This window comes from Salmo salar, chromosome ssa19 (genome assembly GCF_905237065.1).
Source record: "Salmo salar chromosome ssa19, Ssal_v3.1, whole genome shotgun sequence".
In the NCBI taxonomy this organism is placed as follows: Eukaryota; Metazoa; Chordata; class Actinopteri; order Salmoniformes; family Salmonidae; genus Salmo; species Salmo salar.
The window spans coordinates 58042087-58055288 of record NC_059460.1 but is presented as its reverse complement, the minus strand read 5'-3'; the positions used below and the strand labels follow the sequence as shown (position 1 = coordinate 58055288).

The following is a 13202-nucleotide window of genomic DNA, read 5'->3' as shown; positions in this document are numbered from 1 at the left end:
ACAGCCCTATACAGATTTACTGTAGACTATTATGTCATATTCAAGCTTTTTCAATAAAATCTCTTTACATGTACTGACAATATTGCAGTATCATTAAATCTGATAAAATATTATTCAATCAAAACTATTGTTCCACCACCAAATTTGATCTAATCATAGTTCCACTTGAATATTTTGTATCTAATATGATATCCAAAATCCACTTAAGCTGGATTTGACATCTGACAATCCCGCCTCTTAGTACCTCCCTCTTCAACTCTATGTGCCGAATTTGAGGAAAAGCTGATTGGATCGGTGTGCCAAGTTGATTGCACCCATGGAGTGACCCGGGCACAAACTCTCTCTCGCCCGGTTGTTTGTGGAGCTCATTTTATGGCAAATACTTTGGAGGGCTCCCAGACTAGACAACTGTTGATTCCATGCTGTCACCTTAGTTTGCGAACACTCGCTACACCTGGCTCTGTTGTTTGACCTCTGTCGGAACCTGCCGTCCACTAACAGATGGCCGCCGCTGCGCAGATGGCAGAGTCCTCCCTGCAAACTGACCGACCGCCTAGTGTAATTAATGGTGTTGTAGTCTATAAAACCTTGGAGGATTCGCCAGTCTCAGTAAACATCTTGTTAGCTTAGGGGGGGTTAGCGTTAGAGGCCCGGTCATTTTCCAAGAAGGAAGTGAATGTGAAACTGGACGAAGCATCGTTTCAGAAACAGCTTGCTATCGTTTTTTTGTTTGAAAGAGTCCTGATGTTTTGTCATGTTGGCAGGATGTGCTTTAATTGAATATTTCCCCACCTAGATTATGCCAGTTTTGAATGATTGAGGATATAGGCCTAGCTAGTCAATAATGTGAAAGGACAGCCTAGTTTGAATAACCAGTTTTTACCCTTAGCTCATGATAATTTAAACAGGTGGCTCCAACTTCCCATACAGTTAACCGAACCAGTGATCTGTGATTAGTCTACTGCCTTCAGAGGAGCTACGGGAAAGACGTGTTTCTTTTTATAAATTCCCGCTTATAGGTGTGTAATAGGTTTGAATGTCGGTTCTCCGGGAAGGAGAACAGTGGAGCTGCTATCGGCTTCCTCCTCCGGTGTATTGATGTTATTGCTGAGTCACCGGGAGAATCAAGTCCGGTTGTTAGTTATTGATTTTCTGAAGACTTATCAAATGTCCTTACAATGGATGTCATTATTTATTCAGTGTTGGCCTTTTCTAGCTCTTTCATCTCTCACTACTATTGTCTGAGCTTGTCAATACTTACTCTGCTATTGCCCCTCAGTTAAGTCAAACTGTACTATCTCTTGGGGAGGTCTTGTAGGTAGAGCAGTGACGGTCATGGAATTTTGGATGACTGCGGTCTCCGTAATAAATTTGTCAGTGTCAGTTTGCATCATCAGACACTGATAATGGCGCCGGAGGGGATGGCTGCCGTTTTACGTGCTCCTAACCAACTGTGCTATTTGTATTTTTTTCTCCTGCATTGTTTAACTCATTTTGTACATAATGTTGCTGCTACCGTCTCTTATGACGTAAAATAGCTTTTGGTCATAAGAACAGCGATTACTCACCTCGAACTGGACAAATATTTTTATTTAATGAATCCGACGCGAAGGATATACTGCTTTGTTGAGACAAGGCCCAAATGCCCGTCATCAGATCGGCGAAAAAGGGGGAGGAGGGCGGGGTGCCTCTAGGTTTCTTCCTAGGTTTTGGCCTTTCTAGGGAGTTTTTCCTAGCCACCGTGCTTCTACACCTGCATTGCTTGCTGTTTTGGGGTTTTAGGCTGGGGTTCTGCACAGCACTTTGATATATCAGCTGATGTAAGAAGGGCTATATAAATACATTTGATTTGATTTTGCCTTTGTAAGAATTTGCAGACGAGGAGGTAAACAACCGCTACCCTCCGTATTATTGGCCAACGTGCAATCATTGGAAAACAAGCTGGACGATCTACGATTAAGACGATCCTACCAACGGGACATACAATGTTTTAATATGTTATGTTTCACCGAAACGTGGCTAAATGACAACAAAGATAATGTAGAGCTGGCTGGCTTCTCCGTGAATCAGCAGGACAGAGCAGCTACGTCTGGTAAGACAAGGAGCGGGGTGTGTGTCTATTTGTCAATAACTGCTGGTGCGCAATGTCTAATGTTAAATAAGTCTCGAGGTATTGCTCGCCTGAGGTAGAATACGTCATGATAAGCTGTAGACCACACTATCTACCAAGAAAGTTCTCATCTATATTAATAGTAGCTGTCTATTTACCACCACAAATCGTTACTGGCACTAAGACTGCACTCAACGAGCTGTATAAGGCCATAAGCAAACAAGAAAATGCTCATCCAGAAGCGCTCCTAGTGAAAGGTGACTTTAATGCAGGCAAGTTTAAATCCATTTTACCTCATTTCTACCATTATGTCACGTGCAACCAGAGGAGAAAAAAGCTATAGACCACCTCTACTCCACACACAGAGACGCATTACAAAGCTCTCCCACTTCCCTCCATTTTGCAAATCTGACCATAATTCTATCCTCCTGATTCCTGCTTAAAATAAAAAACTAAAACAGGAAGTACCAGTGACTCGCTCAATACGGAAGTGATCAGATGTCGCGGATGCTACGCTACAGAACTGTTTTACTAGCACAGACTGGAATATGTTCCTGGATTCATCCAATGGCATTGAGGAGTATACCACTTCAGTCACCGGCTTCATCAATAAGTGCATCGACGACGTCGTCCCCACAGTGACCGTACGTACATATTCCAACCAGAAGCCATGGATTACAGGCAACATCCACACCGAGCTACAGGCTAGAGCTGCTGCTTTCAAGGAGCGGGACTCTAATCCAGACATTTACAAGAAATCCCGCTATGCCCTCAGACAAACCATCAAACAGGCAAAGCATCAATACAGGACTAAGATCGAATCCTTCTACACCGGCTCTGACGTGTATTCAAAGCATGCGTGGACCAACTGTCTAGTGACTTCACTGACATTTTCAACCTCTCCCTGACCAAGTCTGTAATACCTACATGTTTCAAGCAGACCACCATAGTCCCTGTGCCCAAGAACGCTAAGGTAACCTGCTCTATTTCTTGAACTACATTGTTGGTTAAGGGCTTGTAAGTAAGCATTTCACGGTAAGGTCTACACCTGTTGTTTTTGGCGCATGTGACAAATAAGATTTGATTTGATTTGAACTCCTTTATTGTTTCAGGAGACCCTTTTACACTGTGTTCATGGGCATCTCCATAGCAACAATCCTCTGTCTCCATCACCAATCAGAATCGAGCCTCAGTCAGCTGAGCTCATATACACACATGCATCCACATCTCACCACACACACACACACACACACACGCGCTCTCATAACACTGCTTTTGGTAGCGAAGAGGGTCTGCGTACACGGACACAATGCACTCACTCACACACAGATCCTCTAACAACATGGCTTTGAGGAGCAATGTATAATGATGCTTGGAGCGCACCGTTGCCCTCTCTCTCTCACCCCACACACACACACACATTTCTGCATGAGTCTAACGAGGTTAGGCAAGCCTAGCTGAGCCGTGGCAGAGGATGAAATATAAAAACAACAGCTCAGCTTAAATTTGGTGATTGATGTCGAGGGTTTAGTCCCCGAAAAATAGTTATAGTGTCCTGTAACACACTGGACTCTTTCTCTGGCTGTTTCTTCCCAGCCCCTGAAAATTGGCAAACTGTCCTGTCTTTGTATAATTATTTTATTCAGCTTCTCCCAGCAGTGACTCATTGGTCATGGGAAGGGTCTGTGTACTAAATCAGTATTCTTCACTTCTCTTTAATCACAGATTTAGGCTTGCTCAAGAAAGCAACCCACACATGAACTAAACACTTAAACCAGCTATGCATTCAATGTTTTTTTTTTTTTGCCTGGGTCTATGGTGGTAACAGGTCTCTAAAGAAACTTAAGCCTATACAGTGCCTTCAGAAAGTATTTACACCCCTTGACCTTTTCCACATTTTGTTGTGTTACAGCCTGATTTTTTTAAATTATTAAATTGAGATTTTGTGTTGCTGGCCTACACACAATACCCCCCCCCCCCCCCATAATGTCAAAGTGGAATTATATTTTTAGAAATGTTTACAAATTGATCAACTTTTTTAAGCTGAAGTGTCTTGAGTCAATAAGTATTCAATCCCTTTGTTATGGCAAACCTAAATAAGTTCAGGAGTAAAACATTTTTTTAACAAGTCACATAAGTTGCGTGGACTTTTTGAATGACTACCTCATCTCTGTACCCCACACATACAATTATCTGTAAGGTCCCGCAGTCGAGCTGCGAATTTCACAGATTCATCCACAAATAAGGACACATTGGGAGATGGGTAAAAAAAAAAGCAGACATTGAATATCCCTTTGAGCATGGTGAAGTTATTAATTACACTTTAGATGGTGTATCAATATACCCAGTCACTACAAAGATACAGGCGTCCTCTCTAACTCAGTTGCCGGAGAGGAAGGAAACAGCTCCGGGATTTCACCATGAGGCCAATGGTGACTTTTTAAAACAGTTACAGAGTTGAATGGCTGTGATAGGAGAACTGAGGATTGATCAACAACATTGTAGTTATTCCACAATACTAACCTAAATGACAGAGTCAAAGAAGGAAGTCTCTACAGAATAAAAAAAATTCCAAAACATGCATCGTGTTTGCAATATGGCCCAAAAATAAAAATGAAAACATGTGGCACAGAAATTAACTATATTTTCTGAATACAAAGTGTTATGTTTGTGGCAAATCAAACACATCACATCACTGTGTACCACTCTTGATATTTTCAAGCATGGCGGTGGCTGCATCATGTTATGGGTATGTATGCCTGTCATCGGCAAGGACGAGGGAGTTTTTTTAGAATAAAAAGAAACAGAATAGCGCTAAGTACAGGCAAAATCCTAGAGGAAAACCTGGTTGTCTGCTTTCCAACAGAACTAGAAGACAAATTCACTTTTCAGCAGAACAATAACCTGAAACAAGGCCAAATGTGACCTGTTTCAAGAAGCTAGGCATATGTCGCACGTCACTACTTTACAGGAGAGGCATTTGAACGTTTATTTGTATTTATTTTATCAAAATGTGTTTTTTTTGGGCAGAAATGCCTCCTGGAACATGTGAACTTTCATGTGCCTTAATAACAAACTTGTATGCCATCTGTAAATACAAATACAATTGTTAAATTACGAGCCTAGTTGGTTTAGCTACGGAAAAGGACAGGAACCTTCCCACTAGCCATGATTGGCTGAGATAATGGATGGGCTGGACATGCCAAGAGATGAGTTCGGATTGGTCTGCTATGTAACACGCTTCTGTCTATAACATGTCTGCTCATTATGTGTAGATAATCCTTGCCACCGCTGCTTTTTTGAAAGATATAATGTTAGCCATGGAGATCTGTAAAAGTGTTTCTACTGCTCTCAACAACATTGCTGCACAGAATTTAGCAGGTGCTATTGACAAAGAACCGGAGTAACTTGACACAACAACTGGCCAAACATACAGTAGCTATAAATAAAAAAAGTTAGCCAGGTGTGTCTGGGGGTGATTTTGGCCATCTATTGTATTTCATGAACATGTGTACATGTCTTGACAATAAGTGACTCATCCACTTAGCTGGCTTGGAGTAGGTTATAGCATTTATTTCACATGACCCATCAATATAGACAAGTGTCTGTGTAAGCATCAGCTAATAATTATAAAATATTTATAACATATTATAACAAAGACAGTTTAGGATATAGGCCAAGGCTACTACTTTCACCACTTTTAGTCTTGAAATCTTTGGTTGTCTACTACACTGCCTTACTCACTCTGTTTAGCACATGGCCTCTAAGAGGTTGTGAATGATTCTGAATGGGTATAGACAAAGAAGAACTCTCCAGTAGGTCCTCAACTGCAGTGTATGATGTACATTTTGTAGCTCTGAGTCTCTACTTTATTCCAATGTAAAAAAAATAAAAAATAAATAAAATAAAATCTTTTCAAATGTTGCTACATAATAGAAGCGGTGGGTCACAAATATACACTGGAGTTGCTTACCAAGATGACATTGAATGTTCCTGAGTGGCCTAATTACAGTTTTCGGCTTGAAAATCTATGGGAAGACTTTTAAAATGGCTGTCTAGCAATGATCAACAACCAACTTGACAGAGCTTGAAGAATTCAAAAAATAATCATGTGCAACTGTTGTACAATCCAGGTGTGCAAAGGTCTTAGAGACTTACCCAGAAAGACTCCCAGCTGTAATCACTACCAAAGGTGATTCTAACATATTGACTCAGGGGGTTGAATACTTATGTAATCAAGATATATTAGTTTTATTTGTCATGCTTTTTTCCCCAAATATTATAATTTTTCTTCCACTTTGACAGTAGAGTATTTTGTGTAGCTTGTTGACAAAAAAATTACAATCGAATATATTTGAATCCCACCATCCCAACATTTTTGAAAAAGTCAAGGGGTGTGAATATTTTCTGAATGCACTGTATCAGGTTTGCAGAAGGTTTTTCCTCCTTTTGTGATGCTTCCAGGAAATGCTAAAGTGTGTTATCCAGAGACCAGATTGACCTTTTCAAGGTAGTTTTACATCATCTCAGGACCAGTCTTTTTCCATTGTTTCTTCCCATAACCCTATGAGGGCAACTAGGTGGTTATGTGCGGTACGTACAGTGACTGACTTTATGGCAAATTCCCTCGGCCCCTCCTGGGGATCCTGTCTGCTGTTCCCTGGCTGGTTCCTATTGCAAGCATCTGTGTCTGTCCTAGTATGACGCATGTGAGCGTTTACCATTGCTCCATTCCACTGGCTCTTTTCCCTTTAATTGGATTAAAACGGGTCCACATGGATTTGGCAAGCATGTGTTGTGTTTGTGTTTATGTCTGACTTATTTCAGTGTGTCTTCCCATCAAGGACTATTGCCTGTCTGATGGGCAGGCCACATCGGGAAACTCATCTCCAAGTGATCAAATCAATTTGTATTTGTCACATGCGCCGAATACAGTGAAATGCTTACTTACAAGCCCTTAACCAACAATGCAGTTTTTATTTTTATATACTGCTCAAAAAAATAAAGGGAACACTTAAACAACACATCCTAGATCTGAATGTAATAAATAATCTTATTAAATACTTTTTTCTTTACATAGTTGAATGTGCTGACAACAAAATCACACAAAAATAATCAATGGAAATCCCATTTATCAACCCATGGAGGTCTGGATTTGGAGTCACACTCAAAATGAAAGTGGAAAACCACACTACAGGCTGATCCAACTTTGATGTAATGTCCTTAAAACAAGTCAAAATGAGGCTCAGTAGTGTGTGTGGCCTCCACGTGCCTGTATGACCTCCCTACAACGCCTGGGCATGCTCCTGATGAGGTGGCGGATGGTCTCCTGAGGGATCTCCTCCCAGACCTGGACTAAAGCATCCGCCAACTCCTGGACAGTCTGTGGTGCAACGTGGCGTTGGTGGATGGAGCGAGACATGATGTCCCAGATGTGCTCAATTGGATTCAGGTCTGGGGAACGGGCGGGCCAGTCCATAGCATCGATGCCTTCCTCTTGCAGGAACTGCTGACACACTCCAGCCACATGAGGTCTAGCATTGTCTTGCATTAGGAGGAACCCATGGTGTTATGGTCAGATTTGCCAAATGGAGGGTGAGGGAGAGCTCTGTGTGTGGAGTAAAGGTGGTGTAGAGTTATTTTGTTTTATATCTTTTTTTATATCTTTTTTAATATTTTCCTCTGGTTGCACTGGTAGAAATGAGGTAAAACGGATTTAAGTTTCCCCACATTAAAGTCCCAGACCACTAGTAGAGCCGCCTCTGGATGAGCATTTTCTTGTTTGCTTATGGCCTTATACAGCTCGTTGAGTGCGGTCTTAGTGCCAGAATCGGTTTGTGGTGGTAAATAGACAGCTACGAAAAAATATAGATAACTCTCTTGGTAAATAGTGTGGTCTACAGCTTATCATGAGATACTCTACCTCAGGTGAGCAAAACCTCGAGACTTCCTTAATATTAGATTAGGTGCACCAGCTGTTATTTACAAATAGACACAGACCGCCACCATTTGTCTTACCGGAGGCAGCTTTTCTATCTTGCCGATGGACTGATAACCCAGCCAGCTGTATGTTATCCATGTCGCCATTCAGCCACGACTCAGTGAAACATAAGATATTACAGTTTTTAATGTCCCGCTGGTAGGTTAGTTTGATCGGAGCGCATCCATTTTATTATCCAATGATTGCACATTGGCTAATAGGACTGAAGGTTGAGGCAGATTACCCACTCGCCGTCGGATCCTTACAAGGTACCCCGACATACTTCCCCGATATCTCCGTCTCTACTTCAAGCGAATGACAGCGATTTGGGCCTTGTTCGGTGTCTGAAGTAAATCCTTCGCGTCCGACTCGTTAAATAAAATATCTTTGTCCAGTACGAGGTGAGTAATCTCTGTCCTGATATCCAGAAGCCCTTTTCGGTCATACAAGCTGGTGGCAGAAACATTATGTACAAAATAAGTTACAAATAATGCGAAAAAACACGCACAATTGGTTAGGAGACCGTAGAACGTCAGGCATCTCCTCCGGCACCATTACTTAGGGAAAATGGATTCAGCACACATGCACGGTTTTGTTGTGCACTTTGTAAGTGCATTGACTCACCCGAAGTGTTGGTATATTTTCATTAATTAACGCCATCTGTGTTATGATTTTAGAGTTGCCTTGCTGTTTCCATGGAGATCATAACGTATGTTCCGTAGATATCTTACTATATGTAGCTCGAACAAAAAGAGGGACAAGCAAACTGCCCCCACCCTCAGAATATCCTACTCCAGCTACTCTGTTCAACTAAATATCCAGTAATGCTTGATTGAAGCCAATGTGGAGTGGGGACATTTTATGTGCAAATTATTTTAACTGCTCTTTCCTGATAATTGTTGAATTCAGGGGGTAATTGTGGAGAATAAAGCTCAGTTTTGCAACTCCCCATTCCGAAGCTCCTTCCTGGTTGACGGATGCGCTGTCAGCACCAACGCTGCCTGTGAGGCTCGAGTGCTTGTTAGGAACATCAGATTAGTGGCACAGCATCATGCGATGCCTGCGCCCCTGACATTTCTTCCTCTTCCTTCTCAAGAAAGACAGAGCTTCTTGCCCCATCCGTCCATGCATGGTTCTCTGTCTCTGCAATAGGGTTGAGCGGTATCCAGATTTACTTACCTTCTTACCGTGCCTGTGCCATCCCGGGATAGACAGTATTACCGGTAGTGAAACAAGGGGCGATATTTATTTTTTGCAGACGTAAAACTCCCGCCAAAAATACAACTTACCAGAATGCTACCAAAATGCTAACTTGTACTATGGAATCCCCATAGCAGGTGCTAGGGAAATGCTAACGAGCCCATGCAAACATTTACTACTAAGACAGACAACCCAGCTCATAAAGTTATGCAAGTATCGCAAAATGCAGTTTGCAGAACGCACAAAACAAACAACAAGGATCTTAATCCAGAAGGGGATTGTTTCTGTTGCTGTTACCAAGAAGCTTGAACTTGCAAGTTAACCTTAGCCACTTAGCTAACATTAGCAAGTTAACGAAACCCAGCTGGAGATCATTTATTTGGCACATCTTAGATAGTTAACTTAATAAGATATATAGCTGGCAAACATTTGTACATTTCATACAAGTGTAACTTGATAATCTCACTTAAATTGTGCTGCAGAAGTGACTCACCTCACGAAGCTCCCATTTTTGCTCGTTGTGCTTCTTTATAAACTAACACACATGACTGGCTCAAACAGCTGTTTCGTTTAACTAGTTCCGGTAAGCTTCATAATGAAGAAATTGTCTGACAGGCGAAATGATGAATGCGAGATGCTTTATATATTACCTAGTGCACAAGTTGATTGCAGGTGTTTGTTTAAAAAGTACTAATATATAAAATAAAAGTATTAACAACATTGAAAAATCATACTGATGGGATTTCGAAATACCCCCGGATATGGTATATACGGTATACCACCCAACCCTACTCTGCAACACCTTGTCTGCTGAAACCCGGTCAGACAGATTTCTCTGTTTTAAAGATTCAAACGTCTGCAGCTGTCTCCCCCACTGACAGATTCACCCATCAAATATGAGCGCCGGTCGTGAAATATTCACTAACAGTACAGCCAGAGGTCAGGTGTTTTGTTTTTTACATTTTTGTTGGGTTCGTGAAGGCCACAGATTCTCATCCAGCTTGTAAAGCTACAGACTCCCATCCGGTAAGAACATTATCAGGGACTTGCAACTCGGCAAGGTTACTGTTCTATCAGCTAAGTAGTGCTTGGATCATTATTCGTCTGCAAATGGGGCAACAGCTGATGAGTGTTGTCTCTGTACTATCACCAGAAGCCATGGGTTACGTCATACTGAAAAACATCCAGCTGTTTACACCTAGAGAAAGAAGCCAAACATATTTAGGTCTTGATATGCTATTAATTCCCTCCTATGACCTGGTGTTCATACGAAGCCCCATTTTTATATTGACAGTTACCATATTGCCCTCGTTAAAAGAAGAGAATGGGCCATTATTACGAAGTGCAGGATACTTCTTCTATCTTCTGTTACCACACAGTCATTTGTGTGGTTTTGAATGTTTACATGGCTCAAGGAGACCTGTTGAAAAGACCCCTGTTGTGGATGTCTCCCTCCCGGTACATTGCTACCAAAGCTTTCCAGCTTCTACCGCTAACACTTTAGCCTTAACCACTTAGTCAAATTGTCACGAAAGCTTCAGTTCAGTGTTTTACTTTCGTTCCTCGCACTTATCACCAAAGTGTCCGTCTACACTGACCAAGTCTCAATGTCACCAAGCCCTCTGTCTCCAGTCACCAGTTTCAGTGTGTCACAGCTGAGGTTCTGTCTGCTATCACTGTAGTCCTCAATGTCTTGAGCCTCAGTCCTCTGCTCCTACTGTAGTAGAGAGAAGTCTGTCACTAGTGTCGTCTGTAGAATCCGATGAGTAGAGTGCAAATGTACTCTTTCGTCCCCGTCTTTCTTTGACTCGGCTCTGAGTCACCACCCACTGGGCACACACTGGTTGAATCAGCATTGTTTCCACGTCATTGCAATGAAATGACGTTGAACCAAGGTGGAATAGACGTTGAATTGATGTCTGTGCCCAGTGGGCAGAGCAGAACAAAAGTATTGCCGTAAGTCTGGCCAAGCTCAGATTTCATCGCACGACTCCCCTCTACCATCACACAGTGTTAATTTGCTCCACCACAATAGGGACAGGAACGTAAGGGGACGGAGGGAGCAGAAGAGAAAACTGCCTTATCAGTGAAGCCAACCGCTCGAGTGACTCATGTCGGTGCCAGAATGCTTTACCTGCCGGTTACAGAAGAGGCTCTTCAAGCTAATCCTCGAGTCTCAGGCCCTGCCTGACTCATCATTTCCTCTCTTGACAGACAGGGAGTGGAAGGAAGGGAATGAGGAACGCCATAAAAAAGACTTTCAAGTGGAAAAGGTTTGCTTTAATCTCAGACTGGGAGAAATCTCGCTAGGAAGCAGTGAACAGAGCAGTAAAGTCCCATGAATAAGTCCCGCTGCTTAATGCGTTGGTTTGCCGTAGGGTAGATGGCATTCCTGAGCTTACAAATTCTTTAGGAAGTTGAATGACAGTGACGTTTGGCATGTTCCAAAGTATCCCTCGATTTGAACACTGTTTTTATCCTTCAGATTTATGATCTACACACTCTAGATCAAAGGATATTTGGCTATTGATTCGACCAGTTGCTTTACTCCTTTGTAAAGCAGAAATAACTATGAAGGGGCCTCCCGAGTGGTGCAGGCGTCACTACAGATCCGGGTTTAATCCCGGGCTGTGTCGCAGCCGGCCGCGACTGGGAGACCCTTGAGGCGGCACACAATTGGCCCAGCGTCGCCTGTATTAAGGGAGGGTTTGGGCTGGTGGGATGTCCTTGTCCCATCGTGCTCTAGCGACTCCTTGTGGCAGCCAGGCGCAGGCACGCTGACTTTCATCGCCAGCCGTACGGTGTTTCCTCCGACACATTGGTGCGGCTGGTTTCCGGGTTAAGCAAGCAGTGTGTCAAGAAGCAGTGGGACTTGGCGGGGTCGTGTTTTGGAGGATGCATGGCTTTTGACCTTCGCCTCTCCGAGTCCATATGGGAGTTGCAGTGATGGGACAAGACTGTAACTACCAATTGGTTATCATGAAATTGGGGATAAAAAGTCCCCCCCCCTGAGGGAAAAAATATATAAATGATAATAAATCACTATAAAGAGCTTACTGGTCAGTGTGCTGTAAGTGTAAGTGATTAATTTCCATAGCTGTGAGGTGTGAAAGAAGCCACTACCACATCTTCAAGTTCATCCCCCTCAGGGAAACTACACCGAGTGTCCCTCTGGCAGATGGTAGCCGTACCCATCAGTTCCCTGTGAGCGTGACCTTACCCCTTAGTGTCTCCTCCAGCGTCGGCTACGCTAAGCGAAAGTAACTCGGGCTAATTACCTGCTGAAGCTCCATTCTTATGGAGCATGACCGGGCCTCCGCTGTCTTAACCCCAGCGGGCGCCAGGAAAAAAAGGCCTAAATATATTGTGCCCACCAATGCTGAAATGCCATAATAAGTAGCATCTAGCATGCTGATAGATTGAAGGGTTAGGAACTGAAGTCAGGCCTCCGTCTTCAGATATGATGTATCCTTTTCTGCGTTAAGTTTGGGTATGGAGATCACAGCCTAATACAGAAACATGTCTGTTCTACAAAATATATTCCCAAATAAATGTATTCTCAAGTATTTTATATTCACTTTTAAGCTGTGTGCACTGAACTGACATGCGTGATTGTTGCTGACACACTGATGTTCAGATGAAGGGGATAAAATAATATGTAATGCGTACCACAGCAGGGCTTAACTCAAACAGTGGTGTGCAGCCTGCTCTAGCTGCTAGCGAAGTAATGCAACGCCTGTATTTTATAACGCAGGATGTAACTTTCCCGTGCTACCATTTTTACCATGACATTTTAGTCTAACACAATCCGACGGCCCCAAAGTAGAACAGTTGACCTATTTACCTAGTCAGCGCGTTGTGTTTTCATTGCTATAGAAATATTCCTCTCGAGGCGCATTGAAGTTGTGAGAG

The 13202-nt window shown here is 42.7% G+C and overlaps 1 protein-coding gene across 2 annotated transcripts in view; it reads left to right on the top strand.

The window, feature by feature from the left end:
• The window catches only part of capn15 (calpain 15), an 80380-nt gene that overhangs the window by 12428 nt on the left and 54750 nt on the right, over positions 1-13202 (top strand). The gene's annotated exons all lie outside the window — the stretch shown is intronic.